The 18796-nt window shown below is 44.4% G+C and overlaps 1 protein-coding gene and 1 non-coding gene across 2 annotated transcripts in view; both read left to right on the forward strand.

Annotated features, from left to right (window-relative positions):
* Window positions 1–18796, forward strand: part of LOC124796360 (DNA-directed RNA polymerases I and III subunit RPAC1) — a 206216-nt gene that overhangs the window by 26123 nt on the left and 161297 nt on the right. The gene's annotated exons all lie outside the window — the stretch shown is intronic.
* On the forward strand, window positions 148–220 carry Trnaa-agc. Its single transcript has one exon. It is a non-coding gene; the product is annotated as a tRNA-Ala (tRNA).

An 18796-nucleotide genomic window follows, 5' to 3' on the forward strand; every position in this document is an offset into this window, starting at 1 on the left:
CAGCTGTGAACACATGTTGCATGAATCTGTGGACATAAGAATTCGTTAGCCTAATATGAAGGTTAAAACCAATATTTTTCAGTGTTTCCTTCACATCTCCTTGAAGTACGATACGGAGTGAAGCAGAAGAAATGAATTAAAATTTGTGTTGTGGTGGTGTAATGGTTATCATTTTTGCCTAGCAAGCAAGAAGACCCGGGCTCGAGTCCCGGCCACAGCATACATTTTAATTCATTCCTTCTGCTTCGATCACTATCGTAGATAAAGAAGAGACTTAAATGTCTCAGGGAAACATTTAATCATAAGATCTATAAGCTCACCTATGGTACAGGACGTTCCCGTTATTTCCAATGCTGGGGTGCTATTCCAATGCCGGAGAGCCATGGCAGTAGTGACACTGTAAAGGAAAATAAGCTGAAGATACGAATTGAAATTTGTGTTGGGGAGGTCACTCAGTTTGGGTAGTTTGTGCAGCAATGTTGACCATTGTGTTGTGGTGGTGTAATGGTTAGCATTTCTGCCTAGCAACAAGAAGACCCAAGTTTGAGTCCTGGCTCCAGCACAAATTTTAATTCATTTCCCCGGCTTCGATCATTATTGTAAATAAAGAACAGACTGAAGTGTCTCAGGGAAACATTTAATTATAAGATCTTAAGATCTCCTTGCAGTATTTGTCCCTTTGAATTTCACAAAAACTTGCTGGTTTAATCACCACAAATTCATTTTCCCACAATAATGCAGTAATCTTCTTGTTTAATTTGGAATGCAGACACCATCAGATTTCCCAACGTTATTGTGCAATAAATCATGCCGTAAATATGCAGTTTTTGGAAGTTCTTTATGGCAGGATATCAACGAAACTGCACATTTTTTATAGTAGGCCAGTACAAATGTGGAAATCAACTACTAAACTTAAATCAACATGGCACCTTTGCATTGGAGCGCAGGGCACCTGACAACACTCAAATGTATTTCCGAGAAAAAAACAAAAAAAAAAGAAAAAACGTAGAATGTTTGTTCCAGTATTTATTCAACACTATATTTACTATTTTGTGAATGAAGTTTGTGGTGACAGCATTATTTATTGTGCAAGCTGGGGCCTAGGTTAGATTGAAATGTTATCAGATGCAATGTTGATTTATGTGGTTGCACAACTAAAGTGCCATACTTGTTGTTTTTCATGCTTGCCTACTACAAGATTACAAGTTTAATTGATTCACTGCATTAAAAATTCCTCAAAAATGTATTATTTTCTGTACGATAGGTTGTGCAAAAGAGTCAGGCATTGTCATGTTGACAGTGAAGATGGTAACTGGAATGTAAATGATTGGAAATATGATATTTTCATTTGTAATACCCTCTAGAGCTGTAGTTCTTTATGCTGATTATCAGTTTTCATTACACACAATCCCAGAGTTGAGAAAAAAATCAAAATTTTATTTCAGCATTCAATAACTATTAGTTACCAATATCACATACGCTTGCCCTCAGCGGGCACTGCTGTAAGCTACCCACCAAGCAGCACTATTGCGTGCATTCTGCACACTTGACTACCCCTGCCCACACACACTTGACCGTGCAGGACAGCTGCCCGACTGCTGTTTGCCCACCTGTGCCCATAGATGCGTGGCAGCACACTGCCATGCACTCCAGCTAGAACCAAGTGGTCTACATGCTTCTGTGTGAGCACTGATTTCTCTTGTCTTCGCGTCCGTGAGCAAGATGTATGTTGCTGGCAGTGGAATCATCCTACAGTCAGTCGCAAATGCCAGTGTGTATTTGGAGCTTACGGGCACTCAACGCCAAAGTTATCAGTGCCCTTAGACATATTACAGGAAACAAATGTGGAAGTCTGAGATTGAACGTGAGAAGGAAACCTTTAAAATGACATTCATTCACCCACTCCCACCCAACTAATGCAGACTAATGTAATCACTCTGTCTCACAGGACATGACGTGGTGGAGAAGGGTGAAAGGTGCTATGTGTGGAATTACAAAAAAAAGTATAGTCACAGAAGAGCTAAAAGAAATACACGTGTTGTTTCAACGTCACTTAAGGCAGAGAGCTGAAAAGCCCGCAAATTGGCAGCTGCCCTCTGGTCTGAAAATAAAACACATTAAGTAAAATGTGGCACACAATGATTTGTACATGTCAAGCACTGCACATCAATGGGTCCTCTCACCAGAGCCAGTAGCCATGCGTCATAGGGCTGTGGCCTGGGTGGAGACAAGCAAGAAAGACCTCATCCCATCTTCTTGGCTGAAAGGAAGTATGCCATGGCCATGTAGTGGGCGTTACTAGACACAACTTATTATCAGTCACTTCTAGCCACTTGTCTTCCCATCGACACATGACTCTGTACCTCAGCAGCGAGGCTGTGGCATGCATGGAGTATAACACTACAATAACTGAGAGTCGCTACACCTCTGCTTGGCTTCTACATTCTCCCTTTCATTCCCTGCAAGATCCATGTGCCCAGGTACCTCGCAGAAAGATGCCTCCTTCCCTAGTCGTTGCAGTTGGAGGAGAGCATCCGGATATTCCATACTACTTTATCTGAAGGATACAAAAATGGAGAGTGAAGGGCACTCAAAAAATCAGAACGGACAAGGAATTTAGCACTCAAAGAACATCTCTGCGGCTTCAGTGCTCACAAGATCTCCTACAATTCCAAGTTGAATACAGTACAGAGGACAGAGCCCCCCCCCCCCCCCCCCCCCCCCAATAATTGAAAAACATTTTAGTTATATTATGCTTTGTAAAATCACAAAATTAGGTTGGAATTTTTTATATTCCTTGTTTGATGATAGTTACTTTTTAAAATACTTTCAGTATTGAGTTAAAACAAATAATTATTACTTTAGTAAGCAGGTTAACTGAAAATAATGGTGTGAATCATGATAGTGTTATGGTGCTGCGGGCTCACTTAGAATTTGTCCCGGTGTGCGAACCTTCGGGTAAAGTCTGGTGCCAGTGCTGCGACCGTGGCAACATCAAAAGGACTGGAGCAGAAGCGCCTGGAACCTTCTGCCTTATGTGGAGGACTATATGTAGGGCTATATGTAGAGACATACTGAATGAAATGCATTTGCCGTCAAGAGAGCAACGCATGATGCTTTCAATGACTACCGTAGCAGAATTTGGTCAAGTGATCTTTCTCAGTACCCAAAGAAATTCTGGTTGTGTGTAAAGGCTGTTAGTGGCACCATAGATATCGTCAAGTCTCTAGCAAATGAGACATGAACTGAAATTGAGGGTAGCAAAGAAAAATCTGAAATGCTTAGCTCAGTTTTCAAGCATTCCTTTACAAAGAAAAAACCAGAAAAATTGCTCCAGTTTAATCTCCATAGATGAATGAAATAAGTAATGGTGTCAGCAGTGTTGAGAAGCAGCTAAAATCGTTAAAATTGAACAAAGCCCCAGAGACCAAAGGAATCCCTGTAGATACTATACTGAATTTGTAGCTAAGTTAGCTCCTCTTCTAATTTTAATCCATGCTGTCTTGAATGAAGAGTCATTGTTAGATGTAGAAGTAACTTTGGGTGTGCCCCAGGGAAGTTTGTTGGTACCCTTGCTGTTCATGTTATATAGTAATGACCTTGCAGACAACATTAATAGTAAAATCAGGCTTTTTGCAGATGATGCAGTGTCATGTCCCACACATGGGTTTTGTCTGGGATTGAGTGACATGGTTCAGAGCAGAAGGGTTACCTGATTGGGCATGATGATAAGGAGACTTTTGACACAACTAAGAAGTTAGTCTCTGCCATGAAAGGTAAAAGGCTGAGAAGTAACTGAAGTAACTCTTCAAAAATGTTTACCAATCTGAGATTTATTCAGAAATAAAGCAAGTAAATTCTAATTGCTCTGGTTTAGGTGCTTCCATTAAGTGGCCAAGTCTGATACAGGAATGGTGAATGACAAACACCATTCCATTTGTTCTAGCAAATGCAGCCCAGACGACTAAACTCAAGAGTCCCACACCTACTGACTATATGCCTATCAGTTCTTGTTGCTAACTCTGTAACAAACTCTGGGTATCCTCAACTTCTCTGTAGCCCTCTCTTATAGATCTCCCTCGGAGCATCCTGCTCCCGAGTTTTGTTCACAGTTACCTTTCGACCCCACCAGCTGTCACCATGACATAATGTCAATGGCTACTTGCCTCCTTATTGGCTGTATACGTGCTCTGTTGTTGGAGGGGTAAAGACACCTGTATTAATATGGTCACACAATTTCGGAAACACTAAAAATTAATAACTCAAATACACTCCTGGAAATTGAAATAAGAACACCGTGAATTCATTGTCCCAGGAAGGGGAAACTTTATTGACACATTCCTGGGGTCAGATACATCACATGATCACACTGACAGAACCACAGGCACATAGACACAGGCAACAGAGCATGCACAATGTCGGCACTAGTACAGTGTATATCCACCTTTCGCAGCAATGCAGGCTGCTATTCTCCCATGGAGACGATCATAGAGATGCTGGATGTAGTCCTGTGGAACGGCTTGCCATGCCATTTCCACCTGGCGCCTCAGTTAGACCAGCGTTCGTGCTGGACGTGCAGACCGCGTGAGACGACGCTTCATCCAGTCCCAAACATGCTCAATGGGGGACAGATCCGGAGATCTTGCTGGCCAGGGTAGTTGACTTACACCTTCTAGAGCACGTTGGGTGGCACGGGATACATGCGGACGTGCATTGTCCTGTTGGAACAGCAAGTTCCCTTGCCGGTCTAGGAATGGTAGAACGATGGGTTCGATGACGGTTTGGATGTACCGTGCACTATTCAGTGTCCCCTCGACGATCACCAGTGGTGTACGGCCAGTGTAGGAGATCGCTCCCCACACCATGATGCCGGGTGTTGGCCCTGTGTGCCTCGGTCGTATGCAGTCCTGATTGTGGCGCTCACCTGCACGGCGCCAAACACGCATATGACCATCATTGGCACCAAGGCAGAAGCGACTCTCATCGCTGAAGACGACACGTCTCCATTCGTCCCTCCATTCATGCCTGTCGCGACACCACTAGAGGCGGGCTGCACGATGTTGGGGCGTGAGCGGAAGACGGCCTAACGGTGTGCGGGACCGTAGCCCAGCTTCATGGAGACGGTTGCGAATGGTCCTCGCCGATACCCCAGGAGCAACAGTGTCCCTAATTTGCTGGGAAGTGGCGGTGCGGTCCCCTACGGCACTGCGTAGGATCCTACGGTCTTGGCGTGCATCTGTGCGTCGCTGTGGTCAGGTCCCAGGTCGACGGGCACGTGCACCTTCCGCCGACCACTGAATTAATTTGGTTAATTTTACATGGAATGACCTGCTTTACATTAAATTTTCCATTTTTGATGGCCAGTCATGAGCTGTAAACACTGATGGGTGCAGCACAAATGATTGTGTAGTGTTTTTTAAGGTAGTGCCAACAAATGTTGATGCCACAGGCTGCTGTTTTGTTTTGAAATGTAAGCAATTTGCAGACATCTGATGCATGTGCATTATTCATTCACGATCTTGCACCACCTTCTGGCATTCGCCTGCTTTACTTCTTCATTGAGAGGCCTTGGTGTCGACGTACTGCATTTTCATACTGGCTGGAAAATGAGGGGTGGAAGTTCAGCACTGACTACTGTAAATGATGTAGCCAACTGTTGCACAGTTGCGTTTCACGGTTCTTTTCTTTCACTGTGCACAACCCCTAATATTACACAGTTATAAGGCCAGTTCACTACTGATAAATTTTGATAAACATCATTAATAAGTTAGAGGCAAACATCAGCATACTGCTACAATAGTTTGCTATTGAACATCTATGAGCAGTAAAATCTTAACCTCACAGTTCTTGCAGAATAATTAGGTACATGTGACACTATTTTTTAAATAGATTGAACAGACACCATAGAACTTTGAATTCTTTCTGTTGGGTTGGCAGAAGAGCCAACACCGTGCTACAGCTGGAGGCCAAAATGCACGCATTTTAGCTCACGCAGGCTGGCGTGAGGAGGGAAGAACTATACTGATGTGAGGTCTGGAACATGACAAGGAATGAGAGTTCAGAAATCGGACATAATTAGTTTGATACTTAATTTTAATCCATTAATGAGGAATGTCGCTCTTGACGGTACATGATTCACAATCTTATCTGTTTGGAAGACATATAGTAACTGAATATGGCGCCACGCTAGGTCGTAGCAAATGACGTAGCTGAAGGCTATGCTAAACTGTCATCTTGGCAAATGAGAGCATATTGGTCAGTGAACCATCGCTAGCAAAGTCGGCTGTACAACTGGGGCGAGTGTTAGTGAGTCTCTCTAGACTAGACCTGCCGTGTGGCGGCGCTCGGTGTGAATTCACTGATAGCGGCGACACGCGGGTCCGACGTATACTAACGGACCACGGCCGATTTGAAAGCTACCACCTAGCAAGTGTGGTATCTGGCGGTGACACCACATTCCTCCCCTGCAAATCGGCGGACGGTTGTGGTATAAGGCTTCTACCCGCAGCGGGAAGGGCCCCACGTTGACGTATGCGACGAGGTGGGGAGCCTAACAACAGGCGAGGCTGTGCCACCTGCACCCTGCCATTCGGACCGTGGGGAGCTAGGAAACGCCTGAAAACCTGTTCCAGGGTGCACGCCAACATGCGGTGTATGCGCCCGTAGAGAGACAGGAGGGGCCGAAGGATCGACCTCCATCAGGCCGGGGCACCCGACGGGTGAAGATGACATATGGTCCGGAGCCGGCAAGAGTTCCATGGCGGAGGACAACTGGTCACAGGAAGTGATCAGCGGCTCATGACCCAGAGAGGTGCCCGGCGGCTGCAGCGGCTCATCCACTGCGGGCGTCGCTGGCATGAGAACAGGCGGCGGCAGCGCGTCGCCATGGGGCAAAATGGAAGGCAGCGTCGGTAACACCTGGGGCTGAGGCGAGCCAGTAGATGGGTCCCCGGGGTGCTGTCTGGACGGCACCGTCGCTGAAAGCAGACGGCGAGCCGCAGATCCCGTGCGACGACAGAGGCGCAGCTGATTGTGATGCCGGCGCACCTCACCTGAGGCCCCCAAAACCAGATACATAGTGCGTCCGAGGCAGCGAAGAATGCGCCCTTCAAGCCAACGCGGTGAACCTCGATAGTGGCAGTAGTAGACAATGTCGCCTGGGGCAAAAGCAGGTGGCTGCCGCTGCACAGGAACCTGATGTGGCGGATGTAGCAAAGACATGAAGGTACGATGAGAGCGACCGTGGAGTGACCATCTCTGGGCTGAGAGCGATATGAGGACAAAAAGAGCAATAACGCGTCCTCCCGAGAATGCGACTCTTTCAACTTCAACATCTGTGACGTGAAAGTCCTGACCGATCGTTGCAGCGGTACCGTTTGACTGTGGCGAAAAGGTGCTGGCGTCAGATGTTGAATACCATTGGCCTTGCAGAATTACTGAAATTCTGCGGACATGACTTGTGGGCCATTGTCGGAAACTATTGTCTGTGGAAGACCGTCAATGCAACAGATAGCAGACAACGCTTGGATGGTGGCAGATGATGTCGTGGAAGACATCCGGACAACAAAAGGAAAGTTACTGAATGAATCTATCACGACCAACCACCGAGCATTCCAGAATGGACCAGCAAAGTAAATGTGTAAGCGTTGCCAAGGGAAAGTGGCTGTTGACCAGGCAAAGAATTTCCGCGGTGGTGCTGATTGTTGTTTGGCACACACCATGCAAGAAGAGCACATTTTAGAAATCGCGGCATCGATTCTGAACCAAGTACAGTGCTGACGAGTAAGTTGTTTCATTCTCACTATACCCCAATGTCCTTGGTGGAGAATTTTTAAGACAGAGGACTGTAACGAACGTGGTACCATGACCCTGGACTGATCATTATCAGAACGCAACACCAATACACCACGTCGAACAAAAAGTCCCTCCTTGTGAGCAAAAAATCGGCGAACCAACGGGTCCCCGATCCGTGACTTTGACAAGGGCCATTGCGTAACAACAAAATGCAGAATGGTAGCAAGGACAGGGTCGGCAGTTGTGGCTGTAGCTACATGACGAAAATTAATCGGAAACAATTCGACCACGTCATCGGTTTCCAAACCGATGAACATGCAAGCAAGTTCGGAGGAATCAAATGCCCTATCCTCAGCAACAGGCAAGCGGGACAATGCATTGGCGTTTCCGTGCTTAGCAGTGGACCGCTACAAGATATCGTAGCGGTACTGCGAGAGGAAAATAGACCAGCGAATGAATTTCTGCGCTGTACGTGGAGGGACAGGCTTGTTCAGATGAAAAAGCGATGTCAAAGGTTTGTGGTCTGTGATTATGGTAAAGTGATGACCATACAAAAAGTGACACCAAATATGAGAGCCAGTGCTTCTTTCTCGATCTGTGAATAATTTCTTTGCACAGACGAGAGCAATTTGGATGCAAAGGCAATAGGGCGATCGTGCGAGCCATCTTTGTGCGCAAGCACAGCACCGATCCCGAAATCCGATGCATCCACCAGCAACAAAAGGGGCTTCTGGGGATCGAATGGCGTAAGGCAAGTATTGGAAAGCAACGCCAATTTCAACCGGCGGAAGGCGCATTCGCATTCTGTCTTCCAGACGAACGGAACACCTTTACGGCGTAAACGATGAAGCAGAGCTGAAATGGAAGAGGCATGTGGCACGTATCAGTGATAATAGTAGATTTTTCCCAGCACACTCTGTAGCTGCTTCAAATTCTGAGGTGAAGGCAAGTCTTGTATGGCACGGAGGTGTGTGGGACTGGGATGTATGCCTTGGGCATTGAGTACATGGCTCAGGTATGGCAAGTCACAAGCAAAAAACACACATGTGTCCTTCCGTAAGCGAAGACCATTATGTCGCAAGACCTGAAATAATGTTCTGAGATTGGCTAAATGTTCTTCTTCTGTCTTTCCGGAGATCACAATATCGTCCAGATAGTTCACTGCAGTAGGGACCGATGCACAAACAGTTTGTAGATATTGCTGAAACAATGCTGGGGCAGATGCACACCCAAATGGCTGTCGTTTGAATCGATACAAACCAAGATGCGTGTTAACCACCAAAACGCGCTGGGATTCTTCGCCCACTGGTATTTGCAAGTACGCATCTGCTAGGTCCAACTTCGAAAAATATTTGCCCAGGCACAGTTTGTCAAAAAGATCTTCCGGGCGGGGTAAAGGAAAAGTTGTGGATTCACTGTTGCCTTGAAGTCCACACACAGTCTCAATTTTCCCGAAGGTTTTGGCAAAATTACTAAGGGTGATGCCCAGAGAGAAGCCTGCACACGTTCAATTACACCTTGTGATTCCAAATTGTGTAATGTTTTTGCGACCTCATTGCGCAATGCATGGGAAACATTGCGCGCTCTGAAAAATTTTGGTTGCGCGTTTACTTTCAGTTCAAAATGTGCTTTATAGTTCTTAGCGCAACCGAGGCCCGGTGCAAAAATGTCTGCAAATTCTTCACTTAGACGAGAAACACTGTCTGAAGGCACAGTCTGGTTCACTGATAGGACCTGGTGTACTATAGACAAGTTAAACAACTGAAATAAAACGAAACCAAACAAGTTCACTGCAGAAGAAGAACGAAGGACGTAAAATGACACAAGTTTTGTTTGTCCTTTGTACGTTGCAAGAAGGCTGCACTGTCCTAACACAGGGATCTCTTGACCTGAACAGCTAGTTAACTGAACATTTGCGGCACGCAACGGAGGTGTGCCCAGCTGTTTGTAAGTGTCTTGATTGATCAGTGAAACTGCAGCTCCGGTATCGAGCTGGAATGGTATCACTTTGCCGTTAATGTCCAAGTCCACAAAAAGTTTATTGTCCTGCTGACGACAAGAGCGACTGTCTCGTGCAACGTGAACTGACACTGGTAGAAAATCACTTGTGACTGGACGGGAGTTCCGGCAATGTCGACGCACACTGTTTGTGGGATGAACACAGTCACTGTTAGAGAGAGTGGCACTGGGCGGAGTGGAATGAACAACATAAATTTCCATTGGTTAAGTTTTGCGAGCCTGAGTATCCTTGGTTCGATGCTGAGTCCGGTGCGAAGCAAAGGGCCTGGAATGGTTTTGAGTTTCCGCTCTGAGCTTTTTCTGGCGAACACTCTGTACATGTCCTTTTTTATTACAGTAAAAGCAAATAGCTTGGCGTGACGCGCAATTCTCACGCAAATGTTTAGTAGCGTACCGCGGGCATGATTTGAGCAGTGCATTTGCATGCCGGCTCCGCACACGGCGCCTGGCGGCAGCGGCACAGCCGGGCGCGAGGGCTGTTTACTGCTCCGTGCAGCTCGCCCGGCGGGCCGGTTAACCTGACACGTGGCTGGCAAAGTTTCAAATGATTCCTGAGCAAAGTCAAGCGTGTCCTGCCGATCTAATATGTCCATCACTTGTTGAAGGGAGGGATTGACTAGTTTCAAAATCTGTTCCCTTATACGAACATCAGAAACGTTCTGTGCAATTGCATCATGTACCATAGTATCTGAATATGGGAGTCCACAGTGACACTCAAAAGCACAATCCCTAGTAAGGCCTTGCAAGGTTGCAACCCACTCCCGATTAGTCTGACCTGCCGTACGTTTTGTACGAAAGACGGTATACCGTTTCGCAACTACATTGACTGATTGTTTGAAATATGCATGTAATGCTGACAAAATTTCTTCGTAGGACAGAGTTGCTACGGTGCGTCGGGGAAATAATTTGACTATCACACGGTAGGTTTGTACACCGACGGACGACAAAAGAAAATGCTGCTGCTCGTTACCTTGAATTCTGTAGGCGTCGAGATGAAATCCAAATTGGTGTGACCACTCTGTCCAGCTTTCCAGTGCAGCATCAAAAGGTTGGAAGGGCGGTGCAACTGCGTGTTGTGGCTGCGTTAGCGGTGGAGTGGCGGCTGCCGCATCGTTTTGCATTGCACGTTGACCCTGGACGAGCTGTCCAAGGGCATCCAGTAATGCCTGCGTCTGCTGATTCTGTAAGCGATAAAATTCGGAAAGTACATCTGGAGATTGTGGCGAAGCCATTACACAACTAAATCAGGGCAGTACAGATAAGAAAACCATTTTGACTCATCGCCAATGTTGGTTGGCAGAAGAGCCAACACAGTGTTACAACTGGAGGCTGAAATGCACACGTTTTAGCTCACACAGGCTGGCGTGAGGAGGGGAGGACTATACTGATGTGAGGTCTGGAACATGACAAGGAATGAGAGTTCAGAAATCGGACATAATTAGTTTGATACTTAATTTTAATCCTTTAATGAGGAATTTTGCTCTTGACGGTACATGATTCACAAACTTATCTGTTTGGAAGACATATAGTAACTGAATATGGCACCTTGCTAGGTCGTAGCAAATGACGTAGCTGAAGGCTATGCTAAACTGTCATCTCGGCAAATGAGAGCATATTGGTCAGTGAACCATCGCTAGCAAAGTCGGCTGTACAACTGGGGCGAGTGTTAGTGAGTCTCTCTAGACTAGACCTGCCGTGTGGCGGCGCTCGGTGTGAATTCACTGATAGTGGCGACACGCGGGTCCAACATATACTAACGGACCATGGCCGATTTGAAAGCTACCACGTAGCAAATGTGATATCTGGCAGTGACACCACACTTTCCATAGTGTAATTTACACACGGCCTTAGAATTCTTCCCGTGTTGTGACTTACACATGGTCTATTTGTGTTACCCTAATTCCACTTGAAACAGTACATAATTTCATTCTGAAATTTGGCCTGACTGTCTCAAGACCAGAAATCGGGCCTTTATATCTTCTCACAATAGTAGGTACTGAAACTATTCATTGTTCAATGTTTAATTTACAGAAATTACAGTTAAAACATAACTCATTCTATTATCTGAATATATAGAAAAATTCCTTCTTTTTAACACAGTTTCTTCTACTACAAGGCTTAGGCCGAATTACACTAGTTAACAAATTTAAACTTATTTTCTGCAACTGGTTTGTAAATGTCTAATTTTGGGGTGCTGATTACACTGGTAAAATCATTTTTACTCCATGACACCACATTTCCTAGATACTCAGCAGAATAAAAAATGGTAATAACGAAAATTGATAAATTAAGTCAAACAAAAATACACATTCAGAACGTTTGAAATTGATACTCTTTTGTATGTATATATGGGTATGGTGCCAATGAAAGGTCAAAATCAGTTCAGAAGATATTTTCACCTTTAATTGTCTTTGGTTTTTGGAAAATGCGATGATGGAGCTCTTCTTTTGTTTGCTGTTTCATCGCTGTCCCCAACAAGACCCCAGCAGTTTTCACGCATCCTTGAAGGGTCCCAGTGGCCTTGGTAACAGTGTTCCATGGTAAGAATGTCTTGGTGAAAGCGTTCACCATGCTCATCACTTACAGCTCCCAAATTTTCCATGAAGAAATAAAGGTGAGAGTATAAAAAGAGAATTTCAAGCCACATTCCACATTCCATGTTCTTATAGTTGTCCAACAGATCATTCACCATTGTAACATAGTTTTTGTCTTTTCTGTTACCCAAACAGCCCTTCACAATTGCTTTAAAAGAAGACCAAGCAACTAATTGGATATCTGTGAGTTTTGGTATCAAAGGTTGGATCTTTCAGCAATTTTCTTGTTTGTGGCCCAACAAATATACCCTCTTTCATCTTTGCCTCAATTAATTTGGGAAACTTTCCTTTTAAGTGACAAAATGCCTCACATTCTTTATCCAGTGCTTTTACAAAGTCCTTCATAAGGCCCAACTTGATATGAAGAGAGGGAAAAATGATTTTATCGGGCTCAATCAATGGGCTATTGTTCACATTTACATTTCCAGGAACATATGACTTCCATATAGGCCATTCCTTGACTGTATAGTGGTTCTTGGTGTCACGGCTGTCCCAAAGGCACAAAAAGCAGCAGTATTTCGTGAATCCAACTTGTAAACCTGTAAGGAGTGCAACAACTTTTAAATCACAGCAGAGCTGCCATTCATAATCCTTATATTTAATTGCCTCTAGCAGCAAAGCCATGGTTTCATAAGTTTCTTTCATGTCTACTGCCTAAGCCAAAGGTACCAATGGAAAAGCATTGCCATTATGCTGTAGTACTGCTTTCAAACTGGTTTTACTGGAGTCAAAAAATAGTCGCCACTCCTGTGAATTATGTTGTACACCAAGCTGCATCATCAGACCATTGACATCTCTACTTACACACATTGAATTTTGCATATCGAAATATTGAGCGAAGGAAGCACCTCTTGATCTGAAACAGGAAATTTTTATCCCTGGAGCTATAAGGTTATGTTGTTGCAGTCTCGACCCCAAGAGGTGAGATTGGTGTTTCGAAAGTTTTAGATTGTGAAGCAAATCATTCAATTCCTTTTGATTAAGGAGCAGAGGTGAAGTATCATGGTATTGAGGGCAGTACTCGTCTATATGTTCAACACTTTCTGATTCACTTGACGTGGTGTCTGGTTCTGTGGCTTTCAAGTTACAGATAGGAACGGGCAACCCCTCATCATGACACTCAGGCAAATGCACTGAACATACATTTGGATACTTTATTTTATGTCTTGTTTTCTGTGAATGTCCCGAAATATTTGTAAGACAGAAGTAACAGTCTGAATAATGGTCATTATGCTCACACCACACCATCGGAACAGCAGATGGCATGGTTCGACGTTTTCCTTTCAACCACTCAGTTTAGGCTGTAGTACAAGTTATGCAGGCAATATGAGGTGCAAAATTTTTATCTTGATCACCAACAGGACAAAGAAAATACAATTTATGTGCCTTCTCAACCAAATCAGTGATTGATTTCTGTGGGCTTTTGGGGTGAATTTCCCATACACATAACAAAAGTTGTCGGGGTGATTTAGACAGCAATGAGATGTACTAATTGCCATGTTTCTTCATGTAAGTTTTAAACACAAAAAGTTTGCACTATCTTTCACAAGAAACACTCACTGAGGATCTCTTTCACACCACTGGATTACCACACCAACCATTTAGTGACGATTTGTAGATCTTCTAGCTCTCCTCTGCAGATTAAAAATAAACAACTAAACATCAAAACAGAAGAACAGCAAAAAGAGAAATAGTGAATATGAAAAATAAAAAACCTTTAAAAACTCAAAAATGGTACGTGCTAAAACATTTTGAAAAGTATATATGGATTCTACACACCAAAATACATACTTGTTGATGTATCACGTCCCAGATGCAAAATGGCCGTTGACTAGTGTTATTTGTTTAAATGATGAAATTAACAGCTATAGTTGCGCATACAATGCTTTTGACAAATCTGGTAATTATTTTGGAATTAATTAAGAGCCAGCTTTGCTAACATGTTTTCAAATAGAGCTAAATAAATACTTAAAGGATCCTAGTAATGTTTCTTCCAAATATTTATAGTTATTACAGAATTTATATCTGTTTATAAGTCAACAATAGAATCTAAGCCACAACAATAACTGATTGCACCCTGTAACAAAAGATATTAACAAGGAATAGTCCAAATAAATTAGGAAATTGATTACATACACAAAACTAAGCACAAAATTAGATCTGTTGCTATATTTCTTAAGACTCTTTATGAAAATGCAGATGTATGTTCATGGTAATTAGTCAAAAATGGAAAAAGTTAATTTAAGGAGACAGATGGGAAAACAAGAGAGGAAGTAAAGAGATCGCAGCTTGATTCGCTACAGTACCCCCTCATTGGATTACCAGATAGATATTGCAAATATCTAACTGGGCAATTCAATGACCACAAGTGAGCCCAGAAAGTGAATTCAACAATCTACACACAAAAATATTATGTAAGAAATATGAAACTGACCATATGAAAAACCACATCCAAAATATTTACATATAGTGTATTGTACAATGGCACAAATATCCTCAAGTTATATTTTTAATAAAAACAGGCATCTTCATAATAAGTGATGTCTTTCTTGGATAAACAAAGATTACATTCTAAGTTACATATCACTTTATACAAGGCCAATCTTGCTTCAGAGAATAAATGATCATGGGTCGCAAGAAGTTAAATTATGCTGCACATTGCAGTTCATTTTCATACAGAAAACTTCACTTTTTCAGTGTTTAGTATTTTTCACAAACACTTTCACTCTTTTAATGAGCTTTAACACAAGTTGTCCACACCTTCAATAGGTCCAAGTTGCAGTTAATTGGGAAATGCACTGCTATCAGTTCCTGTGGAGGTGATTCTCCTCCACCACAGTACATGAAAAAATTAGACAACTTACCCTGCTTTAGTATACTCAATTTTACTTCTATGTATAAGGAAAAATGTTTCACACTAATGGCAAATAATGGTCATTACTTCATAAATAAATACAATCCATAGTTGTCATAACACCACAATAATTAGCACTAAAATTGACTGTAGTATGAAAGGTGGGGACTAATAAAAATTTACAATCAAGTGCACATTACACTACAAAACATTACACTGTGTCATAATTCTCTCTCAGACTGGTTAAACTTGAAAGATTTGGGTTTCTTTTCCATTTGCAAAATCACAAATGCCAAGTCCTGGTTTGAAACTCACATAATTTATGGGCTCATATCACCTTAATGCCCCAAATATGTACATTATCTCTAGCAAACACTCAAGATGTGCAGTAGCATAGCATCTTTTTTCTTCTTTCTCCCTGTGTGCTCTTGAAGGCCGATCCATACGTCTCGACGCATAACAGGTGACTGGGTAATGCGTAATTCCGAGCCCCGGGTCGACAGGTAGGGTTCGCACGTGCCCACTGTTGCAGGCCAGGCCCAGGGTGGGTTGATTGCCTAAACTGTAACCTTCCCAAATTGCTGATTGGTCCCTGTGTCAGGCGTCCGGGAAGTGTGACCTGAGGTGTGAACAATCACCTGAGGCGGGTGTGCCCCCCTGTGAAGGGGGGCCCCAGTTGGAAGGTGTGTGCCATTGGAGATGCTGGCAATCACGGAGGATTTCATCATGATGAACCAATCATATTCACAATTAACGTCTACGAAACAGAAGTGTAATGAGGCTAATGATTCAAAGACCCTTCCCGCTGCACCATAGTTCCTTGTGGTCTCACATACTGAAGACGCTCAGTCCTTCACCATGGTAAATCCATTTATTATTCAGAAAGGTGTTGATCCAAGTGCTGGCCCTGTAAAATCCAGCTCTCATTTACGGAATGGCACTTTGCTTTTGGATACCACTTCTTATTGTCAAGCACAACAACTGTTTTCTGCCTCGCTTCTCGACAGTTACCCTGTTCGTGTTGAGGCTCATAGAACTTTGAATTCTTCCCGTGGTGTAATTTACACCATACTGCTAGACAGTCTAACCGAGGCTGAAATCCAATCTTACCTCTCTGACCAGTGTGTCATTGCCGTCCATCATGTAATGAAAAAGGTAGATTCATCCTTAATGCCCACCTGCACTCTCTTTCTCACCTTTGATAGAGTGGTGCTTCCATCCAAGCTCAAAGCAGGCTATGAAATTATCACAGTCCAGCTGTACATTCCGAACCTGATGCGCTGCTACTTGTGTCATCATTTCAACCGCACTAGAACATCTTGTCGACACCCATCCAAGGTGTCACCTGTGGTAGGGATGCACACGAGGGCGATTTTCCACCTTCTACTCTCCACTGTATCAACTGCAATGGCGGCCATGCTCCCTACTCTCTGGATTGTTCTATGTATCTAGGTAAGCGGGCTGTTCAAGAAATCCTCATAAAGGGAAATTTGCCTTACACAGTCACTTGCAAGTTACTGGCTAGTCGCAAACCCTGCGTTCTCCCATCTGGTACCTGTAGTTCTGTTCTTGTTACTCCTCACTCCATGAAGGACTTGGCCCTGCAGACTTGCGACCTCCAGTTCAGCTCTGAGGTTGTGAAATCGCCCAGTGTCAAGGTAGAGGATTTTCAGCGCGGCGTTCTGCACTTGACCATCTGGTTACTTTGTCCACCCATGTCATGAATGGTTTTCTGTGGAAATCCCTAGACTTTGGAAGTGTTTTTCGATTTAGAGAAGGCCTACAACACCTGCTGGAGAACTGGTATCCTGCATACTCTTTACACGTGGGGCTTCTGTCGGTGCCTGCCTTGTTTCCTCAGGCATTTTTACAAGACCGAGTTTTCAGGGTGCTTGTGGGCTCTGCCTTGTCGGACACCTTTATCCAGGAAAATGGTGTGCCTCATGGTTCTGTCCCGAGCATTGTCGTCTTTGCTATCGCCATTAACCCTATAATGGCCTGTGTCCTGCCGGGCATCTCTGGCTCCCTTTTTGTTGATGATTTTGCCATCTATTTCAGTTCTTCATGGACCTGTCTCACTGAGCGGCATTTTCAGCACTGTCTTGATCATCTTTACTCCTGGAGCATCGACAGTGGCTTTCGCTTTTCCATTGACAAAATGGTCTGTATGAATTTCTGGCGGTGCAAATAGTTTCTCCCACCATCCCTACATCTTGGGCCTGTTGCCCTTCCATTCATTGAAACTACGAAATTCCTGGGGCTCGTGCTCAATAGGAAACTGTCTTTGTCCTCCCATGTATCTTACCTGGCAGACTGCTGTGTGCGATTCCTCAATGTCCTGCATGTCCTCAATGGTAGTTCTTGGGGTGCCGATCGAACCACCCTCCTCCGTTTGTATCAGTCCCCTGTCTGTTCGAAACTCGAGTATGGGTGCTTTGTTTATGCATCTGCACGCCCATCCCTATTATGCTGTCTCAACACTATCCACCATTATGGAATCCGTTTGGCCATGGCTACCTTTTACACCAGCCCGGTTGAGAGTGTGTATGCTGAAGCTGTTGAACTACCACTGTCCTACCGCCATGACTTTCTCCTCAGCATGTATGCATGCTGTTTGTTTGCCATGCTTGGCCACCCTTCCTATGCCTCCTTCTTTGATGATTCCTTTGACTGTCAGTATGGGGCTTGTTCATCTTCTGTTACCTCTTGGAGTCTGCTTTCGACACTTGCTACGGTGGCTTAACTTCACACTACCTGCAACTTTCCCGGTGGGTCTGAACCCTTCAGCACCTTAGCTTCATGAAGTGGCCCATGTTAACCTTGGCCTTCATTCGCTTCCTAAGGCCACTACTCTAGCCTCAGTCTATTGCCTTCAGGTTCATGACCTTCGCATGGAACTTCACTTTGTATACACTCATGGCTCTCAGACTAACCATGGGGTTGGGTGTGCCTTCGTCATTGGCACCCGTGTCTTTCGATATTGGCTTCCAGCACACTCCTCAGTATTTACAGCCGAGATCTTCACCTTATGTCAGGCCACGGAGTACATCCGGTGACACAGCCTTTTCAATTGTGTCCTCTGCTCAGACTCACTCAGTGCCCTTCAAAGTCTAAGTGCACTGCACACTGCCCGTCCCTTGGTGCAGCGGGTCCAGGAAAACTGTCACTTGTTCACTCTTGATGGAGCCAGTGTGATGTTTCTGTGGGTTCCGGTCATGTCGGTCTGCCAGAACAAGGCTGCCAAGGCTGCTGACGCTGCTGCTAAGGCTGCAGTTCTTGTACATGAGCCCATGAGTACCTATATATCCTCCGCGTTGCCGTCTGTCAGGAGGTGGTGCCCCTTTGGCGTTACCAATGGTTCTTCCTTCACGGGAATAAGGTCTGGCTTATTAAGCCTCTCCCTGCATCTTGGACGACCTCCTCTCGGCCCTCCTGCCAAGAGGAGATTATTTTAACTTGGCTGCGTATTGGGCACTGCCTTTTTAGCCATCATCATCTGATAAGTGGCACTACCCCACCACTTCGTACACATTGC

The sequence above is a fragment of the Schistocerca piceifrons genome, chromosome 4, assembly GCF_021461385.2.
Source record: "Schistocerca piceifrons isolate TAMUIC-IGC-003096 chromosome 4, iqSchPice1.1, whole genome shotgun sequence".
Classification (NCBI taxonomy): Eukaryota; Metazoa; Arthropoda; class Insecta; order Orthoptera; family Acrididae; genus Schistocerca; species Schistocerca piceifrons.